Source organism: Drosophila teissieri, chromosome 3L (genome assembly GCF_016746235.2).
Source record: "Drosophila teissieri strain GT53w chromosome 3L, Prin_Dtei_1.1, whole genome shotgun sequence".
In the NCBI taxonomy this organism is placed as follows: Eukaryota; Metazoa; Arthropoda; class Insecta; order Diptera; family Drosophilidae; genus Drosophila; species Drosophila teissieri.
Window position 1 is genome coordinate 22,320,307 of NC_053031.1, and position 22,323 is coordinate 22,342,629.

The window sequence follows — 22,323 nt, forward strand, 5'->3', positions numbered from 1 at the left end:
TCGCTCGCTCGATGACATCAAAAATGGAAAATTTTATTATCCCAGCTACAAAACTGAAGCAGCACAATAACTGCCGTTTGAGGTCAGAGCTAAACAGAGTTCAATATTAAAAACGTGCACAACATGGCAATAACAAAAATCGCTTGACACTTTGTTATTGACGCAAAATATCATGGCAATAAAATGGGCAACCACAATTAAATTTTTGAAAAAAATGTAGCAGGCATGGCATTTGAATTTAGTTTGGATCGCCTTTTTTCATTACAGTTTTTGGTTGCGGTGCTGATTGGTTCTGCTTACGGCTCGCTTAAAAGTTATTATTAATGGCCCGCTGTAAATAAAATTGTAAATCAAATTGTGAGCTGAAAAATTAATTGCATTGCATGTGCATTAATGAACGGTTCGATTCGCCGGTAAGCGAATTAATGACGGCTAAAAATATATGTGTTCTCGACAGAGTCAACAAAAGGACACTCGACGTTTGATTTACCTTTAGGTCCTTCCGAAGCTCGAGCTTCGAAAGTTTAAACATGTTTAATTGTTTGTGATGTGGGACTAAATGAGCGTGACTAATTAAGATTTAATGGGATCTGCAATGGAGCGCAGCTGAAAAATTGTTACTCTGATGTTGTTGCCAAATGGGTTCAAGCGAGTTGATGCTATGCAGGTTTTCTCAACTGCAAAATCTTCGCCGCATTAGCACGTCATACCCATAAATGATGTTGGCCAGCCAACATCTCATTACCCCATCATCATCGTAGTGGAGTTCATTTCAACTTTGCCCCAACTGAGCTATTTGGATCTCTGCAACACATCTTTCCCATTCGCATTCTCTGCGTCCCACTCACAAAAATCATGTGCAACGTACACCCGGCCAAACAGTTGTTGTTTTGTTGCCAACATGCAAAATGCAAATGACGCGCCATTACCTCAAAACAACAGCAGAAACATCTGTTAAAGCAGCTGCAGTCAGGGAGAATATAGTGGGTGAAAAGGGTTGAAGATGCTGTTTCCACGAATACTTTTTGTAAAGCCCTAATGGCTTTTAATTGTTCAACGAAATTGGGTAAAATTCTGCAGGCAGCGACCGAGGACCGGCACACGTGGCGTATGCGCAGTGTACAGCATACGCCTCGTTGGACAAAGAGCAATAAACCTTAAAGAAACGGAGCTTTTGGAATTGTATACAATCACAAGTGGACCATTTAAGCAAAGTAGATTCCGAACATTTATTGCTTCTAGCCTATATAACTAGGGCTTTAACAGAACTGATTAACTAACTCTTTATACTCACCCATCGATGATTCCATTTAATTCCGTGTTCATTAACTTGCAAATTTTGTATGTTGTCTTCAAATGCTGAAGTGTGGCACTGTACCGCACTGCTTTACCGACCGACGCTTTCTCTTCGCCGGCTGTGTTTCTCTTTCTTGTTTTCTCCTCGGGCTCTCTTGCTTTCGAAAGCAAATATTAGTTTCCCTGCCCACCTTCCCGGCTGCCTCTAGGCACAAATCACAAACAAAATCGCGCCGTTGAGTAGGTCAAGACACTAACTCAATTTGTTTTCTAAGCAAAAAGCTATCGCCCTGCTGCACTCGAGAAGGAATCGCTTGGCAGAGGTCAACCAGATCTTACTACGCTATGCGTTTGATGTTTTGGATGGTGGACTTTCCTATATTAAAAAAAAACGTAGTGTTTTGAAATTAAAAGACAACTTAAAAATTTAATTAAAGAAAATAACGTGAAACATATGTAGAATTGAAAATTACTTGTTCAAAAATAAATATTAAATTATTTCTGCAGATTTTGGTTGTTGCCAAATTGAATTTGATTGTGTACTGCAAAGGAGTAAATTTAGATACAAGGAGAGGAATTTTATATTCTTGATTTTATCGTCAGCCAGGCAAATGGCTTTTACTTAACATAACACTTTATTTTGCATGAATAATTAAATATAACATAAATAAGAACGACGTTGATTGAAATGGTTCTTCACTCCACGTTTTCATTGTCTATTTCAATCAATGCCGAAAACCTTGAACTATTTTTTCGTTTATTTGCATTTCTTTCTGGAATGTGAATTGTTTTCTGCAGAGCTTAATTACCAATTAAACTTACATCTACGATTGCTTTACACAGGGACATCATTTGTTGGTTATGTGTTAATTTAATTCAATCTTAATTGCCGTTTTTAGTTCATACCCCGATTTCCCACTGTGATTTCCCATACTAATTGCACACCTTTTTGCCTCGTCTGATGTTTTTAAAGAAACAAACAGACCCGGATGGATGGCTATCCGTCCGCCTTGAACGCTTCACTGGCTGACACACAGTTGCTCCTCCATTTCAGCAGGCGGTGTCCAGAGGAAGGAAGACTGACAGAAAGAAAAGCATTGTGTGCGGAGGAAAAAGTATCTGTTATTATGATTGTTTAGTGCTGTCGCCGGAAATTTCATTCAAGTGGATGGAGAAAGAAAACAACAGCAGACGTAGTAACGACTGCAGGCGACAAAACTGCAGTTCGTGGGGTGTTCAGGGGACAAGAGACTCCAAGGAAAAAACTTTGAACCAAAGCACACTAAATAATACTTTGCGCGCAGTTGAACCAACAAAAACGGTTCAGAAAAGCCAAAATTTAAGAGCCAAAGGAGGTTGGTGTACATATCCCATTTGATGCAATTATCCTGATTCTTCCGGCCCGGGTGGGCAAATACTTATCCTTGAGCAGGACGCTTTCAAAGCAAACACCAAGTAAACTTGTCGCAACTGATGATATAGTGTAAGTACCTCCGACTACATCTGCAACTTGCAACTGCAACTGCAAGTATTTATTGCTGCGATGCCCAGATGCTGATGCAGGCCATGAAAAGTAGTTTTGCATTTTTCATGGTATTCTGGGAAGGAAGGCAGCCGGGCTGCGATTGCCAGAAATTTTGCCATTAACTCACACGACCTGAGGAGACTGGAAAACTCCTCCCACTGCTCAAGATGAGACCCTTTTTTGCCCCGCTCTGTTGGGCACAACTCAGCTCATTTCGTCATTGTCTTGCCTCGTACTTTGTTCCCCGTAACAGTTTAATCATTCGAATTACATGCGTGAGAACGGGGAGCGGCGTGGATAAAAAGAGGCTCACCCACTCGCTCCGAGCGTGTGTATGAATTACACACAGATGTGTACTCGAACTCCCAGCCTGAGTGGTTCCAACAGTTTCCCACCGATTGGGCACCAAGTATACTTCATGAGTATATCGGATTGAAGTTGGTTATTATCATTGAACTATAAATTTTCTAGCTCACAGTATTCAACGTTCAAGTCGAAGCTGTAGCTTATGATTTCGTGCAGTTTTTAAAGGTGATCTTGTAGATATGCCAAAAATGTTTATGTTTTAAATTTTCATAAAATATTTCAATTAAAATGAGATTTTATAAGTATGTACATATGAGTATTATAAATGTTTTGAGTATTTAAATATGTATGACGAGTCTATACGAAATAAACAATAAACCCATGCATTTCCATATAGTATTTGTGAGCCACTACTACATTCTTGTATGAAGCTAAAAAACTGTTGATCACCCCGCGGAAGCTCAAACAATAAATTAATAGTAGCATTAAGTATGTATACCGCGAAAATGAGTAAAAATTTATGTCGGCGCTTTTTCATGCGAGCTCCCTCTGAAGTATGCAATGGGCAGATTAAACTGCAATAATGGTGGAGGAGGAGGAAAGGAAGGAGAAGCCGGAGGTGGCATGGCCGGGGAAGATGTATTGGGAAGTGGTAAAGACAAATGCTTAATGTTGCATGACTGAGAGAACTCAGCGGCTGATGAGCTGCACTAGATAAGATCCGAGGGCTGTTTGCAAAGGAAATCCGACTTTTTATGAAACATTAACCTTTCCAGGTATTTCACAGTTGGCTAAAATCAATTTTAAATTATTTCTCGAAACTCTACGTCTTTAAAATCTCTTACGGGCTCTTATTGCTTTATTGCTCTCCATTTTTAATATGTATGATAGTATTAAAACTACCATTTTAAGAATTGGGTTCTTCTCTTGAAAATAAAAACCAAAATGGTTATCGGGGAAGTTGAAATACGCAGCAGCTTGGAGGAAAACTCAGTCAGGCAATGTTCAATTATTTTGTGACAAACAAATTGATATTATTCTTTTTGGTTTCCACGGACAACTGTCGCTACATTTCGGCAGAAAAAGAAGAGAACGCTATAGTCGAATTCTTCGACTATCTGATACCCGTTACTCAGCTAGTGAAAGGAAAAAGGAGAAATTTCAACCCTGACAGTTTTTGGCGGTTTATGGGCGTTAAAGTGGGCGTGACAAACATTTTTTGAAAATCCATAGAAATTTACAAAGTTAATGAAAAAATATCAAAAAAAAATCCAAAAGTGTGGCAGCTTCGAGCGGTTTGTGGGCGTTAGAGTGGGCAACATGGGCCAACAAACTTGCGCTGCTTCTGTTTCTAGAGTCTACATGCCTAATCTCAACTTTCTAGCTTTTATAGTTCCTGAGAACTCGACGTTCATACGGACAGACAGACGGGCAGACGGAAATGGCCAAATCGACTCAGATCGAACATATATACTTTATACGTTCGGAAACGCTTTCTTCAGCTTGTTACATACTTTTCCACGAATCTAGTATACCCTTTTACTCCACGAGTAACGGGTATAATAATATATTCTAAAAGTTGAACATCAAGACAATCAACAAAAAGTTAAATTGTCCTTATGTTGTTGAACCATGAATTAAGTTAAAAGAGATCCAAGAAATATTTTTGTCAATATGTTTACGCCTCTGTGTGAAGGAAAGTCATAACCGCATGCCAAGACACTTTGGTAAATCTTGAAGGACGTCCTGTCGGTTTTGTGACTGATGGTCAGCTAAAACCATTCCTCAATGCCCCTCATTTCATCATTTCATCCAGTGAGAAGCCGGCACTTAAATTCTTGTTGTTTGTCCATTAGGAAAGCACCAGACATCGTGTTGAAATGCTAGCAGAAAACATTTTCCACAGCCCCGTCGCCTTTTTCATCCTTCTTATGGGGTGACAGTCCCTTATCCCCCTGCTATTATCATCATCCTTCGCATCGGCATTGGCATCGGCATCGGCATTGTCATTATCGTTTTCATTTTCATTTCGGAAATGCCTTCAACGCACAAAGAAACATTTGTCTTGCTTTGAACAATTTTTCTTCTTTGTCGAAATAAAACAAATTGTATGAATTTAAGTGGACTTCCCCTCGCAAATGCCCGTAGTTATCATCTGCCATCTATTATGTGCCTCAATCGAATTGTCATTTGGCCAGGACACTTTAAATGAAAAATGTTCATTCCATTGCCATTTCTCACCCGTATGTTGCGGTCTGTGTAACGAGCACCGCCCCAGCCACGCCCACTCTGACTTAATTGCTTACGTCGTCGGAATCTGTGGGATGGGTCAAAACAAATTTGTGGCCCAGTTGGGGTAGGGATAGCCGATTGAAGGGATATACATACAAGCCCATCAGCGCTTTCCCTTTTGACACACTACTACTTATTATCCAAATTGCGAACAAAAATATGGTCAATAGAAATGTTCTTTAAGACCGGCCAAGAAAGTTTGCCTCTGCCGGATCAATATTTGGCCCATTGATTTGGCCCAAACTTCAGTGGCCACTCTGCGACCCTCGTATCTGAAGTACTCGTGCGTGTTTGTGGCTTAGTGGCATTCAACGCTCGCACCCTGCGGCCTGCCCCAACATGTCAAAAGCGATGGGCAGCAGGCTCTGGGGGAGCGGATCCCCTTTGTCAGTTACTTACACGAAGCATTTCATTTGCCAATTTCCCCTTAAGCTAAAATCAACGTTGCATGAAAACGACAACAGCACAAGGGCGGTCAAGGAAGGAAAACGCGATTCGCAGCTGTGAAAATGGCAGTGGGAAGATAAAATCCAATTAAAATAGCGTGGAATTTATAGTAAGAAAGGAGACTAGATGGATCCGCCGGACTAGCAAACACTCTTCAAAAAAGGGGTGCAAGGCTCCAAAGTGGCATTCTGCCGACTCTCAATTTATAAAATAGAAATTTATTTGACGAATTCGGATGGCACCTATATGAAGTCAAGACCCCAACCTCAAATCAGTTTACAGAACCAAGGTTGGTAGTTAAAAAAAAGGGTGTCGGGCTGGAATATAAAACAAAGCGTGAAATCTATTTGCAACTGGCGAAACGGGGCAGCAAAAGTTTATGCCATGTAAATAACGACATCATAAATTTGGTTACGTGGGTTCGGTCCTGCCGTGCATATCTCGGCTATCCATACCCCACCGCACCATTCCCACATATGCAGTGGCCACCGATGGGGGCTAGTTCCGTTTTAGGGCACTATTGCGAGGTTGCACAGGAAAAATTGTTTTCGAAATATATTCGAAAATTCCAAAAAATGTTCTTCTTGAATTTATATATTTACAACATTTTGTTTACCATACGTATGCTATTGTATTATCTTTACATTTTATAATCCCATTTCTTACCGTGTGAAGGTCCCCACGCCATTTGACTGTTTCCGCTTTCATGGGGGCCGTTGCAAGCGTCTCTTTGTCATAAAAAACCGACAACAATGAGGGGTTGTGGGTGGAATGGACGCCAGGTGAGGGTGCTCGAGTTTTCGCTCTAAAAGTTACGTTGACACGGACACCACGCCGCCAAGTACCAAGGAACCAAACACTTTTGGCCTGCCCTCGAGACACAGTCCATCGCCCATTGCCTACTGTAGTACCTCCCCCGATTACCCGATTCCCCGATTCAGGTATATATTTTTGGCTATCTAGGACTCTTTGTGTGCAACTGAGTGAGGGGGTAAGATGAGTAGCGCGTAAAATGTGCAAGAAATTAAAACGATTTAATGCAGAAACGGCTGGAAGTTGAGAGGATTGAGGTGGAGCTGGATCCAGAGGAAGGCAAAAGTGAACTCTGCCATGTCGAGCATGGAAAAGGAACACGCAATTGGAGCTGCTCAGAGGACGCTTAACTGGAGACTGAGATGGAGTTTTTCCCATTACCGGACAATGGGAGCTCCATCTGAAAACGGGGATGAGGGAATGGCATGCAAATACTATTTAAGTTGGTCAGGCCAAAACTGATCTCGGGATAAGAATGGGGTTGAAGGTGATAAATGGGAATTAAGGTTGAATGTCCAGTGAGCTACCACTGAAAGCGTTGAACTAAAGTGACAAAAGAAACAAAATATTCTATGAAAGAGTTTAAAATCTGCCTCGGTGAGGAAAATATCCTATGTAGTAAATATTTTAAAACTCATGTCTGAGATAATGAAAATGTGATTATATACAAGCGCGAGCATGGTGGATATTTATCTGGACTATTCATCCTTTCAAAATCTTTTTTCTGAGTAACTTAATATTTTCCCTAGAAGTATCATGAAAGCAAATACCTCTTTTGGCTTCCTTGAAGTCAGCTCCAGCTTAAAACCGAATTCAATTTCGTTTATTTGGCTCCCCAAGAGACCGCGTTCATTATAATAACAATATCAACCACCTGCTCCTCTGGCAGGATTGTCGTTTTTCTTCAAAGACACATTGTGTGCCTTCAGCTTGTGCGTCAAACGGATAGAGTTCAATTATATTGAGTGGCCATCGCTTGCCGAGCATTTCCAGCAGCCGCAGACAACGGAATTCAAGGAAGGGGATAACTTTAATTGAGATTTACAATACGAGTTAAATGCTGGGACATGCCAGTTGGAATTTGTTGCCGTTTGAGCTTAACCTTGTTTCTATTTTTCCGCCAAGAATTTAAGCGGGGGTCATAAATTCGAAGACCGTAAATCTCTTTTATAGTCGAGCGGCTCTCCTCCCGCAGAAAAATCTGTTCGTGCCGGGTGTTTATTTGCTGATGGCCTCTGACTCCAGCTTTTGATCCTGGGTCGCCGCCATATTAAAGCCCAATTGCGTTTAAGTAGCTGACTTTTATGGTTTTGCCTGCAGTCTTTTCGGTTCCATATGTATCTATGTTTATACCCTTGCTGGGGGTAAAGGAAGTATCTTTACCATTTACTTGACCTTTATGTATGGTATGCATATCACACTTTCAAACATCGAAAAATTAAAATAAAATTCTTTATAAAATATTCTACCAATGAACCACTACTTATAGTAATATTTCAATGTATAGCACACATGCTGATGTATGTAAATAAGTGTATATAAATTCGAAAGGGTATTCTTAATATCGGATCCCGAGGCATCCCTTACCCTCGTATATAAATATATATTCAACAGTTGTTGTCTGCCTTGTTCTCGGCATTGTTGCCATTTGCAAATTTCGGCCACGGAGCCTGCGAAACTGCGACGAGGAGCAGTGAACAAGTGAATTGGATGGGAGAAATAGCCGGGCAACATTTTTTGGCTTCCGCCCCGCCCCGAAAAGCTAACGAGCTATGGGGAGTTGGGTGGATGGGGCAGCCACTTTATACGGGTGTAGGTACTTCCGAGGGGTATAAATGTTGTCCGATGTTGGCTGCGCTGTTGTTGAAATGATAAGCATGTGTGCAATTAAAATGAAAGCGTGCTCGACGCCCTCCAACATTTGGACCACGACTGTGAAGTGGCGCAAGGATGGTCCTAGGATACGGATCCTGGGGTTGGGGTTGGGATGTGCATGGGGATGCCGTGACATGAGACGGCCCAGGACAATAAAACAAATGTCGCCTATTTTACATAAATGCTGTGTGCAAATTTGTTGACCTTGTTCTTGTTGCTGTTGTCGTTGTCCAAAAAATATTCAACAGTAAACAAAATGGGAATGTTTTGAGTTGGCGGTTTGCACCCAATGACGGAGTTTATTTTTTAGTTTAAAAATAAACAAATTAATTTTAAATATTTATAAATATTCAAAAACGAAGATATTTTACAATTACCTCGTTCGATTCTCTATGTTTAAAACATGATCCTGGCGAAGCCCCTGTATAAAGTATTTAAGTGGGTCCTATCCGAGTATCTGTATGCGACCTGCACTCTAAGTGTTTACATCAGCCCAGTCGAGTCAGCGGTTTTCCATTTAATTTCGTGTTTTTTCCTGTGCTGGTCCTTGCTCAGTGGCACTTTGGGCCATAAAAAAGCTACAAATTAAAAACACATTAGTTTGTTGTCGCTATCAGAAGCCGGTCACGTGTGGGCACTTGATGGTTCCTCTTGGTGGCCGCATAAACCTGCGATTTCGGGATCCAAAAATTACGGAGCACAGCCGTTGCCTTTAATTCGGGCCGCCCGATACTCAGCTGACAGTGGCTGTGAATGAGCAATTAGCCGCAATAAAAACATCTCTGAGGCGAGCTACTACCCATTACCCACAGGAGTGGGCGTAGAGTGGGTGGTTGGTGGGGCGAGCACTTAATTCAAATTGCGAATACTCGACCTCTACATGTGCGACTCCGTCGCAAAAAGATATCCCCAGCGCACCCAACACACAAGCGTAAAATTAACACACAGTTAACGCAAACAGGGAGTCTCCGATTGTGACAATCCAGCAATCTGGCAATCCGAGAATTGGGAAGGGAAAGCTCTCTGACAGCGGCAACAGCTTAGACATGCAGCAAACCCGAACGAAGCCATTCCCACGGACGCTTTCACTCGGCTCCCCAAATATTTGCATGCCCATCTCCGGCTGAACGGGGAATCAGTTTTCCAGAACCGAGCTCCTCCAATGATAAGTGCCTGCAAAAATGCAAACGCCGGTCCTGCCCAGCGGATGATGCTGCTTGGGTCGTGTCTGCATCCGGCTGATGTACTGCCTTTAGCAAACACCTGCAACAGACAGACCTATGCAAACAAACAGATGCATGAGCTGCCACCGGAACGGTCTGGATCCGGGAGGATTATGGAGAATGGATCACGGGTTACAGGGGGGGGGGGGGGTGACAGAGCGAGATGAGCAACTAAAAAGGCTCGACTCGTTGCAAGGCCATCACTTGGCCCAAAGAATTTCATCTTGGCCAGCTACGCAAACTTTACCAGCTTTGCCAAAAAAACCCAGTACACATCTTTTAGTCGGCTGTTGAATCAAGGGATCTCACAACCTTGTTTTAATCTTCATTCAGATTTATGTATGAAAATCAAGGCCAAGGCTCAATTTTAGAAACTTGGTTCAGATTTTAGAGCACTTTTCTCAAACATATATTTTCAGTGTAATCTAAAATTTGGCAAATAGTAAAATTAAACTAGCCCTCCTCATCCATGATTTCCTATTTTGGTATATAAAATAAAAGGAGCTCATAAAAGTTATTACGACATAGCCTTGGAGTCAATAAGTGGAGTGAAAAACAAGGACGGGCTGAAATCCTTTCATGTTGATTCTACTCGTCTTTTGTTTTGGCCACACCTGCTACCTGCTGCTATTTGTCAGTTGGCCACCTCCCCTTGCACCGCGGCACCTCCAGGAGTCAGCCGGGCCGGAATTGTTATTATTTTCTTCTGCATAATAACGAGCCCAAGAGGTCGCCGTCTCCATCTCCGTCGCTGTTTATGTGTTTATGGCTGGCTTTTTTCGGTGGCGGAGCTTGGCATGTGTGCCACGCCGCTGATCCCGAAACTGCTTACTCCGGTCCTGGCCCTGACACACAACAGCCACAAACCACCTAGTGCGGATCCGGGACAGACACATCTGACAATGTCACGTTGCGGTCGAGCATTGCGTGAATATAAATTTAGGATAAATATAACATACATTCCGGAACGAGCAGTGAGGAGAAGAAAATGCTCTAAGAGAGCCAAAACGTTGGGAGTCATGTTTAGTATTTATAAGAAAAATCAAAGGTTTAAATTATGTTGGCAACATGGTATTTCCTCTTATGTTCTTTAGACTAACTTTTGATGTGATTAGATTGGAATAAAACGAACGAGTACCACATTGAGATCGTTGTCACCTCATCTAATGGAGTAAGCCGTTCCAATTCTATCATCAACAATTGAGATTCCGAGAACAGGAAGCTCTCTTTCGATAGAAATCCCGCATTCTCACCTTATATCCGCGTGAACCTTGATGGAAATGTAGAGCAGCCGAGCACACTTTAAATAAAGAGCCAACATTTCGTTGGGTGCCGTGTTGTCAGGCGGGCTTTATGCCACCTCAAAAGCACACTGACCCACCAGCCGCCATTTTCCGTCCGGCTTGTTTGTCTGTTTGTGTTCGTGCGGCACAGTTTGATGGCCAGGAAGTAGCTTGTTTGCTCTGCCCCGCTTCCAGCACCTCCTATTCTCGTTTATTTCCCACTGAGCTTTAAGTATTTACGTGGCGTATTAGTAATAAATGTAATGTGCATAAAAGTGCCCACACGGCCGTCGCTCGTAAGGCCGGAATGTTTACAATGTGTTTAGGCATCGGAACGGGCACGCTTTTATAGATTTTTAGAACTTTATCCAAGAGCAGCATCCGACAGTCCATCAGAAGCGTCGAGGGCCGTGTCACATGCAGGCACTTAATCAATCAAAAGCCTAGGGACGAGGCCTTATTAGCCTTCTCTCACTGGCTTTGGGCAAAGTTCTCTCCGGCCGCATGTTTGTTTGTTTGTCTTTGGCAGCACAAATTATGACCGGAGATGGTCAAACATTTGCCTGTTCATCTGACCATTTTTCCTGCCGAATGTGTTCCATTTTAGCTCCCAGAGGATAGGGGAAAATTGTACTGAGCTTAGATGCCTAGGTCGATAAGTAGGAGGCATAAAACCAGGATATGCTGGGCAAATGGAAAACCAACACTAAGATCCGCCTTGGATTTCAATTTCCTATGAGGCAATCCTTTCTTTAATAGTACTACAATTCCATGCCAATTTCCCGGCCAGCTATTTAGTATCCCAGAACGCCTTTTTCTCAACGGATTTTTTCTGGCTTACTCCACCTTCTTTCTGCTTGTGCGGCCAACCCAATTAAAATTCCACAGAAATTTAAGCAGGACCCAGTCTTATGTTCCGAGCAGACATCCTTGAAACAGTATCCATTGCTTTTCCGCGCTTTCGACCATCTGTCTCCTATAATTCCGTTTCATAAATTCATTGCAAATACTTTGCGCTACTTAGCGGAAATTTTTCATCTTTGTCTATGACCCGCTGCTCTCGGAAAAAAGGGCTCTTTTCACAAATCTTCTAAATTAATTAAAATATTTTGGGATGCTGCTAAATATAGCGCGGGGCACATTGGCCATCTTCCATTCGACTGTTGCACGGACTGTATCATACTACAATTTCAAATAAACGGCGCTTTAAATCGCATTTCAAATGGTGTGCAAGCGGTTAGCATACTTTTGGCGGTTTACTTTGGCTTAGTGGCCAACTAATTAGGCTCCGCAGTCGGAGCATTGGGTTAAGGTCCAGGGAGTAATGTACGCCAGAAAGAAAAGGTTGCACTCTCTCCAAGGGCTTAATACCCCACTCCGTTGCCCAGTTGGCCAGGTATGGGTCACCTGAGGGCAGGTCGGGTCAACTCAGACTGGCTGGCATATCCGGGCTAAGTACCCTAAGGTACAGGTCAGGAACTGCAGTGAGGAAATTAAAAGAGTGGAAGACCAAGTGCCGAGCTCTCAAGTGGCTGAAGCTCTAAAATTAGCCTTCCCCCGTCGCCAAGTGGATGTTTTATTTTCCCATTTCGCTCGGTTTCTGCTCGTATTCTTTTTATTTTTTTGGCTGCCTTGAGTAGCGAAATTTTTGTGTGGCTTACGTGCGGTGGGATAAAAGTTAAGAAGGCAGCTCATAAATTTTATTCCTGGGCGGCATTCGGGAAAGGGCGCAACACGGCGTATGAGCCACGCCGTCGAATGGCGAGTCAAGTGGGGCGAAAATGTTTACGATTGTCAAATATTTACAGATCGCCCTGAGCAGGGAATCAAATCGGCTAAAGGTGCGATAATTCTAATGGGGTGTATGCAATATGCTCTTTTAAAGAAAGTCTGTTTAAGTAAGCATTATTGGAAACGAAAAACACTGTTGGCAAATTAATCTAACTAATTGAGGAAAAATTCCAAATTATTTCACAAGCTTACATTAATTTACATCTAATCGCTGACCGCAGCTCCCAGACCCGATGAGCAGGCTCATGTCAGACTAATTGCCAACACGTGGATGCCGCATTAACCTCCAAAGAAGAAAGAAGTTCTTCTTGACCCATATCAGAAGTCAAAAACTGTGTACATGTGTCTACAAATGAAACGAGTTAATTCAGTTTATAAATATCGACGGGAGGGGAAAATCGAAGATCATAGCAACGGACAAATATGATGATGTATGGGCAAGGCGGGCATGGGAGATATTTAGAAATATTCTGCACCAATGCAGCAAAATTTTGGCACAATGTTTACAAATGGTTCTGGATTTGTTGGGGCCAGCCGAAAGTATCAAGGGCAGTTTCGCTGACCATTATAAATGAGAAGGCAAACAGCGGTCGCATGCAAATGAATAAGAAGCCAAATACAAGGCGAGATTGATTTCGTTGGTATATAAATTATGGCGCACGAAATGGAATCCAAGCTGTTCTGAAGCGAGACTTCAATCTAATGCTCCACGTGCCAGCCTTTTATGAACTCCCTTCTAGTTGTTAAGCCAAGAAAGAAGTTAGTTGGGAAATACAGTGTTTCCTCGGCTCACATCATTTCAATTCGATTGAAATTTCGTGATTATACCCGTTACTCGTAGAGTAAAAGGGTATACTAGATTCGTTGAAAAGTATGTAACAGGCAGAAGGAAGCGTTTCTGACCATATAAAGTATATATATTCTTGATCAGGATCAGTAGCCGAGTCGATCTGGCCATGTCCGTCTGTCCGTCCGTCTGTCTGTCTGTCCGTCTGTCTGTCCGTCTGTCTGTCCGTCCGTATGAACGTCGAGATCTCAGGAACTACAAAAGCTAGAATGTTGAGATTAAGCATACAGACTCCAGGGACATAGACGCAGCGCAAGTTTGTCGATTCATGTTGCCACGCCCACTCTAACGCCCACAAACCGCCAAAAACTGCCACGCCCACACTTTTGAAAAATGTTTTGATATTTTTTCATTTTTGTATTAGTCTTGTAAATTTTTATCGATTTCCCAAAAAACTTTTTGCCACGCCCACTCTAACGCCCACAAACAGCCAAAAACTCTCCTTCGCACTTCCACTAGCTGAGTAACGGGTATCAGATAGTCGGGGAACTCGACTATAGCGTTCTCTCTTGTTTTTAATCTCCATTTCCATTTAAGTGCATGGCAGAACTTTGTTTACTCCGAAATTCATTTTTGCTGAAAAGGTTTTTCCTATTTGACATTTGTTTGGTTTTTGTTTTCTTGTGTGAGCTTAGCAAACATAGCAATTGAAATTCTATTCGCACCATATTCGATTTAACTTTTATATTTTAAAAATTCTACAACACTTTTGCCACTCTAATTGTAGGGTGCATTATTTATGGCCTTTTATTGTGCATGTATGATGCGCATACTGTTTATTTACACGAGTAAACATATCTTGTCATGGGAATACGCTGGAAAATGAGGAAAGGGAAATGGAAAAGCGGCGTGTGTTCATTTTTATTGCTTTGTCGCGCGCTTGTTTGTTTACAAATGAATCAGTTTCTGAATTCAAATTTCGATATGAATATGAATGAAAATAATGCGGACCGGAGGGCTTGATGAGGTCGGTCCAAAAATAGATAGCTCAAAGCGCCCTGCCAGGATTGCTTGATCTAGTCTGCTGTTTTCCTGCACCCGATACCCATTTATTTATTTGGATTATTTAGTGTAATGTCTGCATATGGTTTGCCGCTGGCCTTGATCCCCCAACGAATTCCTATGTATGTAGACGAAGCTCATGACCTTCAAAATTGAACGTCTGATTGCCTCCAGGCATCGGAGTTCATTTGAAGCCAATGTACACACGTCGTTTGGTTGTTCTAAGAAAAGTAGGGAGGTGGGAGATTAAAAATGGTTTGGAATTGTACTGTTAAAATTTTGGTTGTATTTAATTCCTTTCCCTGTTCGAAATAAAGGACAGATTCTGGTATTATTGTATAGCCATAATTTTAGATATTTAAAAGAACCATTATTGTCTATCTCTCTGTAGATGAACTCAAGTTCATGTAGAAATGAATGGTGGAAAATATTTTAGGCAATGTTTAGAAATTGTGCTTCCAGGTCCCCATTTTTTTCAAACCATAACTTGACATTCAATATTGTGAGCACGCTACATATTTATGTATATTCATTTTCTATAATTAAGGATTTCTACGACATAGAATAAAATTAATTGATTCATGACTAAGAAAGATTCTTTTCAATGGAAGCCAAAACGGTTAAATACTTGCAAAAACTTTCTTAGAGCCGTTAAACACATATACCAGATTTAGTATATGAAATCATGATATCTTTTAATTATATGAACAAATTGGAATTTACAACACCCCTACAACATTTTTACTCTCTTCAGTGCTCGTTTTCTGGATGACTTTTTGCTCAATATCTTTTAATGAAGGAGACTTCACAATTGTTTTTTATGCCCTTGCAGAGGTTATGTAGATTTTAGTCAGAGGTGTGCAATGCTGTAAATGAGATATTTGCGTCCATATGGAGTATATATGTATATTGTATATATATGTAAATCCTAAGAAAATTTTCACAAACTAACTTATAGCTTTAATAGTTCTCAAAATCCCCACGCTAACACTAACAGACAGACAATAATAGATCGACTGGCTAGTGATCTTGTCAATTTAAAAAATCTTTCTCACAAAATCGGTCGATGTCAAGACGTTGTAAGCAATTTCCTTAGTCAACTCCATCGAACCAACATGATCGACATGGTCTTGTCGTCTTTATCATTAGCATTATCTTTAGCATTAACCAGAATACACTCTACGCAACTTTCTACAACTCGACCTTCGTTATCTATTAGCTTTGGAATATAATACGGATTCTCAATAAAATCCTGAGTATTCTTGGCAGAACAGTTTTTTATGAGACAGAACGTCGACCAGCAATCAGCGTAGCAAGCTGTCGGTTAAAGCCAGATCTTTAAGTACATTGCCTCGAGTACATCTCGACACTCTGAGCGGAATCTCCTTCTTCTTCACAATCTTGGTAAATGCGTTGCAATAATTACGTCATCCATGTACACAACCGCGTCAACCGCGTTTTGATAAACTCCTTTATAACCGCCATGATAAACCTGGTTAACACTTCTGGAGAAACTAGCTCTCTTGATAACAAACGAGGAAGTATTGTGATTCTGTCGAGACAAGGTCGTGAAAACCTTTCCGCGATGAAGCTTTTCGATCACGCAACCCATGTGAGCTGCTGAAAAATGATATCTGACCATGTTTATAACCGTTAATCGTAGAGTAAAAGGGTATATAAGATTCGTTGAATAGTGCCTGTCAGGCGTTTCCGACCATATGAAGTAAAGTAAAGTAAAGTGTGTCCGTCTAACCGTATGAACGTCTCCGTCTCTGACTCACTATCACATAATTCATCGGCCGAACCTACGAAAAAAAGATGGACAGCTAGAAGAGCGCTTGGTAGGATTGAGTACGTCGCAGCAGTGAAAAAACACAATACCAGCATTATCCGAGAAAACGGTTAAGGCTCGGCTAAAATTTGCAAAGGAACACAAGAACTGGACAATAGAAAACTGGAAACGACACGAAATGACACATTTGGTCGGACGAATCTAAGTTTAATCGTTTTCAATCGGATGGAAAGCAATACTGTTGGCGGAGACCTGGTGACACTCTTCAAAGGCATCATGTGAAGCAAAGCGTGAAACATGGGGGCGGCAACATAATGGCATGGGGGTGTTTCACGTATTTGCACGTTGGACCGTTGCACAAAATTGACGGAATTATGCGAAAGGAACACTATTTGAGCATTTTGCAAACCCATCTTGCCAATTTTCTTCACAAGTGTGCCTACCCAGAGCAGGAAATCACTATTCAGCAAGATGGGGATCCCAAGCATACAGCGAAAATTGTTAAAGAATGGCTCGGAAACCAAAATTGTAATATGATGGAGTGGCCAGCGGAAAGTCCCGACCTAAATCCGATTGAAAACCTATGGTCAATCGTAAAGAGATGGCTCGCACAGTATCAGTCAGCCCCATCCATGTTGGACGATCTTTGGGGGCGTGTTGAACAAGACTGGAATAATATTCCGAAAGGAATGTTCGAAAAATTAGTTGAAAGTATGCCAAAACGTATGAAAAATGTCATAGAAAATAAGGGTCTCTGGAAAAATATTAATAATGAATTTATTTTGTATTTTTTCTCAAATGGTGCAAAACTGAGTACATGCCGCTGTTTTTTGTTTTTTAGTTATTACTTTTCCATTTCTTCTTTTTCTATTTTGCTAATTACGCCTAATTGTAAGAAATAAGCCAGGTGTTCAATAAAAAAAAGTTTTTACATTTACATTATTCGTTTAATATTTATGTGAGCTCAAAAATGAAAATCACTTTTGCTCCCCACTGTACATACCTATCGATTAAAACAGTAAAAAAAATCAATTTTTTGAAATGCAAAAAGGGAGTTCCCCCCTTAATAAAGGCTAGGCCTTAGACGGATTTGCTGAGAGGTGATTCAAAGTATGAATTTGGAGAGAAACATCAGTTAGTATTCAAAACGCTTGAGACTGCTCTCACCAGCAAACCAGTTCTTAAGTTGTAAAGCCCCAACTTACAGGCAGAAATACACACAGACACGTCCAAGTAAATTATTGGTGTTGTCTCATTGGTGGAAGATACTGAAGACAGTTCTTTTCATCCAGTCCAACACATGAGTCGCAAGACTTCGCCGTTTTAGGAGAAATATGAATTGTACAAACTAACTATTATATGGGCTCTCATCAAGTGGCTATTTTATGTTTTAGCCTTAAGTTCACGATCGTAACCGAAACATCCTCTTCATTAGGGACAGTTATCTTGAAAGATAAAATGTCCCTAGCATTTGTTTTCGGCATTTGTTTTGTCTTGTATATAAGACAATACATCAGATTATGTTTGATCGGGGAAAAGCCGAGAAAAAAATCCCGTGAGGGGTTTTGGTACTGTAGACTGTATTTCTGAAGGGCCTACTTGTGCCGGTAGTGCAGACTCAATATTCCATTATTAGCAATACCAAGCTGGACTCCCTCCACACGTATTGATCGGATTGCTCGGAATCTTTTTTAGCTGCCGATTTTAAAAACATTTGAGGATTTGCTGGGATCGGCAGCTGATCAGCTGGGGAGCCCTGTTGATCACTGGCCAGTGGCTCCGGGGTGTTATTCTTAGGCAGCCTACCACCAGCGGCTTTCTTGCGCTTTGGAGATTCTTTTAATAGCTTAAGGCTATTAAACGGTGAATTTAGGGCGGAAAGGAGATCATCAGCTCGACAAAAACTATCTCTAGCTAAACTGCTGATCAGTCCTTTCAAGCCACCTTAAGTTTGGCTCATAAACGATTTCATCCTCTTGGCAAGCATCACAAGAGTATTTTAGATTTTGGCCCTTAGCTAGGTCATCACTTGTTCGGCCGCTAAAACCAGAGCACTTTGTTTTTTTTTTCAAACTTATTGAGTTATTTGTTGGAAATTCTCTTATGGTGAGACTAACCATAATTATTCAAATCTTATTATATATAATAACTTACTTATAATTTAACTTATAACTTACCTTTCCTATCTAACCGTCGAACGATGCTTGAAACAATCTTTATTTTCAGTCTTATTCGTGGTGAAGTTGATAGTCCCGACTTGGTTAGTCGGCTAAACTTCTCTGTTCCAAGCAGATTCACTAGATATTACGCACCCCTAATTTTAAATCGATGTAGATCTAACTATGAGTTGCATGATCCCTACAGAGAAGTATGTTCTGACTATAATAGAATCTATCCTATTATGTCTAATTCTAACGCTCTTAAAGCGTTCAATACTAACGTTTTTAACAAATTCTTAGATCTTACTAGTATATATATATTTTCTCGTCCTTTACTGTTTTCTATATCGCGTCTATCTTCCCGCGATTCGAGCCGTACGATACACGGCAGCGCACCTCTGTCGGTTGGGCGGTAGAAGTGGCCCTAGGACTCCCGCGTAAAAAAAAAAACAAAAAAAAAAATTAATAACTTAAATTTGAAATATCTGTATTAGTTAGAGACGGCCCTAGGTTTTCTTTGCTGGGCTGAAGAATCTTTGCGCTTAAGTCGGCTCTGACTGCATAGATGCGTCAGCGACTTAACGAGAGGATTTTCGTGTGCTTCGCTTGATGTTTACGCCTTCTCATCTGGATTTCCACGTCTACGAGATTTATGTGGAGGTCTCTTTGGGTGCTTTCGCTGCGTAGGTAGGTGCCCCAGGTATAGTTCGCAGAATTGTTGACTAAGCTCGCTGTATAATATTAATGTTGGTTTTTGAAGCGTTTCCCCATAGTTCACAGCCGTATGTCCACTTGGGTTTCAGCACGGTTCTTTTTATTCCAGACTAAGGGGAGTTGCAATTAATGAGCCAGTAAATATTGGCTGCTTTAAGCTTCATATGAGTCCTTTTATATTCTATATGTCGCCGCCAGGTGGTATGTTACTACGTCTGATTTGAATTGAATATTGAATATTTTGTTTAGGGTGAGCAGGTTTGCCTATTCAGTGTGAATGTTACATGTCTGCCTTTGGTCTCGTTTATCTTACTGCGCTTGTCCGCGAACCATTTTTCCGCTGTTTTAAGATGACAGGAAAGTTTTTCTGTTGCCTTTGCTGGGCATAGTTAGTTTGATGGCGTGATGACGACCGATGGATGCACCTCTTTACAAACAGAACAAAAAGCTGCAGCGGCGTCTCACTTAAAGGAAGAGTGCTTGACCATAATTCATCTTACAAATACCTCGGAGTGATCTTAGAGAGGAAACTAATCTTTGGAACGCATGTTACGGCGATACAGCACTCCTTCAAGACTAATGTCTCTAAAATGTCTTGGTTAATTGTTGCCCGCAAGAAACTTTCCCTTCCCAACATGGTTAAAATCTACAAGAGCATATTAGCTCTTGGCATATTCTATGCCATACAGGTGTATGGAATCGCTGCCTAAACGCACCTGAATAAAATTCGGGTTCTCCAGGCAAAAACGCTCAGGAAGATTACAGGCGCTCCTTGGTAAATGAGGACCAGAGACATTGAACGCGATCTGAAGGTGCCAAAAATTGGAGACAGGATCCAGGAGATAGCGAAAAAATATAATGATGGGCTAGAATCACATCCCAATAGCCTAGCGAGGCGACTAAGTATCGCAGCCCAAAGTCATCGGACAAGAACGAGAAGAAGACTGAAACGCCACCATCCTCAAGACCTGATTAACCGGGACTTGACATAAAACCGGCTATATGTGAATCCTTTCAATTCTTTACATTTATAATTATGCCATTTCCTTTAATAATTACCCCATGCAATCTTTGTAAATAAATTAGATATCAAGAAAAATTCGTTTTAAGTAGTACAGATTAGATTAAGTTGTCCAATAAGGGTTATAGTACGCTAGTCCAGTTAAACAATTTCGTTGAATAAGACATAAAAAAAAAAAATGGCCTAAAAGTAGGCACGATTCGCCCTTCTAGACGACGGGAATAATGTTAAAAAAGCCCATTATGTTAGGCATTTCTCCAACTGGCAGCTCGCAGCTTTTGTATAACCCAAAAAGTGAGTGAAATGTCTTAGACCAATCTGGACAGAATATGATCGTACGATTGTATAGTTAGGGAAAGGAAAGCTTATAGCAGTGGCCACCGGCATGCAGCTTCCCAGAGCTCAATACATTATCAGATAAAACCTCTTGGCAAACGCGCACATTTTTTAACGCTGCTCAGTTAAACTCCAAGAGATATAATTAAATTATATATATTCATGCCGAATAAAACAAGAGTGGGATATTTCAATAAATTTCCGTGTGTGATTTTTGTGAAAGTAGAAAAGGTAAACAAGTGCGATACAGCGAGTTCCAATTGCCTAAGGCGTGCCGGAGGACAAGGCCTCGATAAGGGCATTTGTTTGCTCTACCGCCGACTCCCCCCCGTCTCGCCGACCACCGCATCAGCTCGTCTTTTGAACCCAGTTCGCTCCAAGAAGAGACCAAGAAGCAGACATAACGTCCAGCCAACAAGTTACGCAACCTGCCACATGCCGAATGCAGACTGGCCAAGTATATTGGAAGGCTAGAGCCGGGGCGGATCAGATGTTATTATACTTGGACATCATCAGCGTTAAGCAGTGAGGATCACCTCATATGACCAGCGGAGGCCAGACTTAGTGATTCCGTCTTATCGCAGCGCAGGAGTAGCTGCCAGCCTAAGGCCTAAGGCCTTATCGCTGCAGTGCTGCAGTTGTGTTTCGTTGTTTTGTTTTGAATATGGATTTTCTTTTGTATTTAAATTATTAATGAGTTAAATACTCGGACATTGACGGGACTTTTGGCATTTGAATAGGAGTTTAAATTAGGATCTTTTAAAATTTTACCTACAGCTCGACAATGTCAACGTGAGCTTGGGCCCAACTTAACGCACATCACGGAGTGGATATTATACGGTCGTGAGTACTACAAAACAAGAACGATAAATACTTATTATGAAATACCTATATTAAAGTTCTATAAAATGCCGCTCGATCGTCTAAATTAAAAGTAAGGTCTGCATTTGAAGGTCTGAAGATCATATAACTATATTTGCTAATTTAATATTCAATTACTTATATCTTCTTACTTTTTACTAAATAACAAGAGAGAACGCTATAGTCAAGTTCCCCGACTATCTGATACCCGTTACTCAGTTAGTGGAAGTGCGAAGGCGAAATTTCAGCACTGACAGTTTTTTGCGGTTTGTGGGCGTTAGAGTGGGCGTGACAAAAAGTTTTTTGAAAAATCGAAAGAATTATATCAGACTAACAAGAATGGGAAAAATATAACAAGATAACAAGAACAAAAGTGTGGGTGTGGGAGTTTTGAGCGGGTTGTGGGCGTTAGAGTGGGCGTGGCAAAAAGTTTTTCTGCAAATCGATAGAACTTAAGAATATATACAAAAAAATGAAAAAATATCAAAACATTTTTAAAAATTGTGGACGTGGCAGTTTTGGGCAGTTTGTGGGCGTTAGAGTCTGCGTGGCAACATGAATCGACAAACTTGCGCTGCTTCTATGTCACTGGAGTCTGTATGCTTAATCTGAACTTTCTAGCTTTTAAAGTTCCTAAGATTTCGACGTTCATACGGACATGGCCAGATCGAGTCGGCTATTGATGCTGATCAAGAATATATATACTTTATATATTCGGAAACGCCTTCTGCCTGTTACAT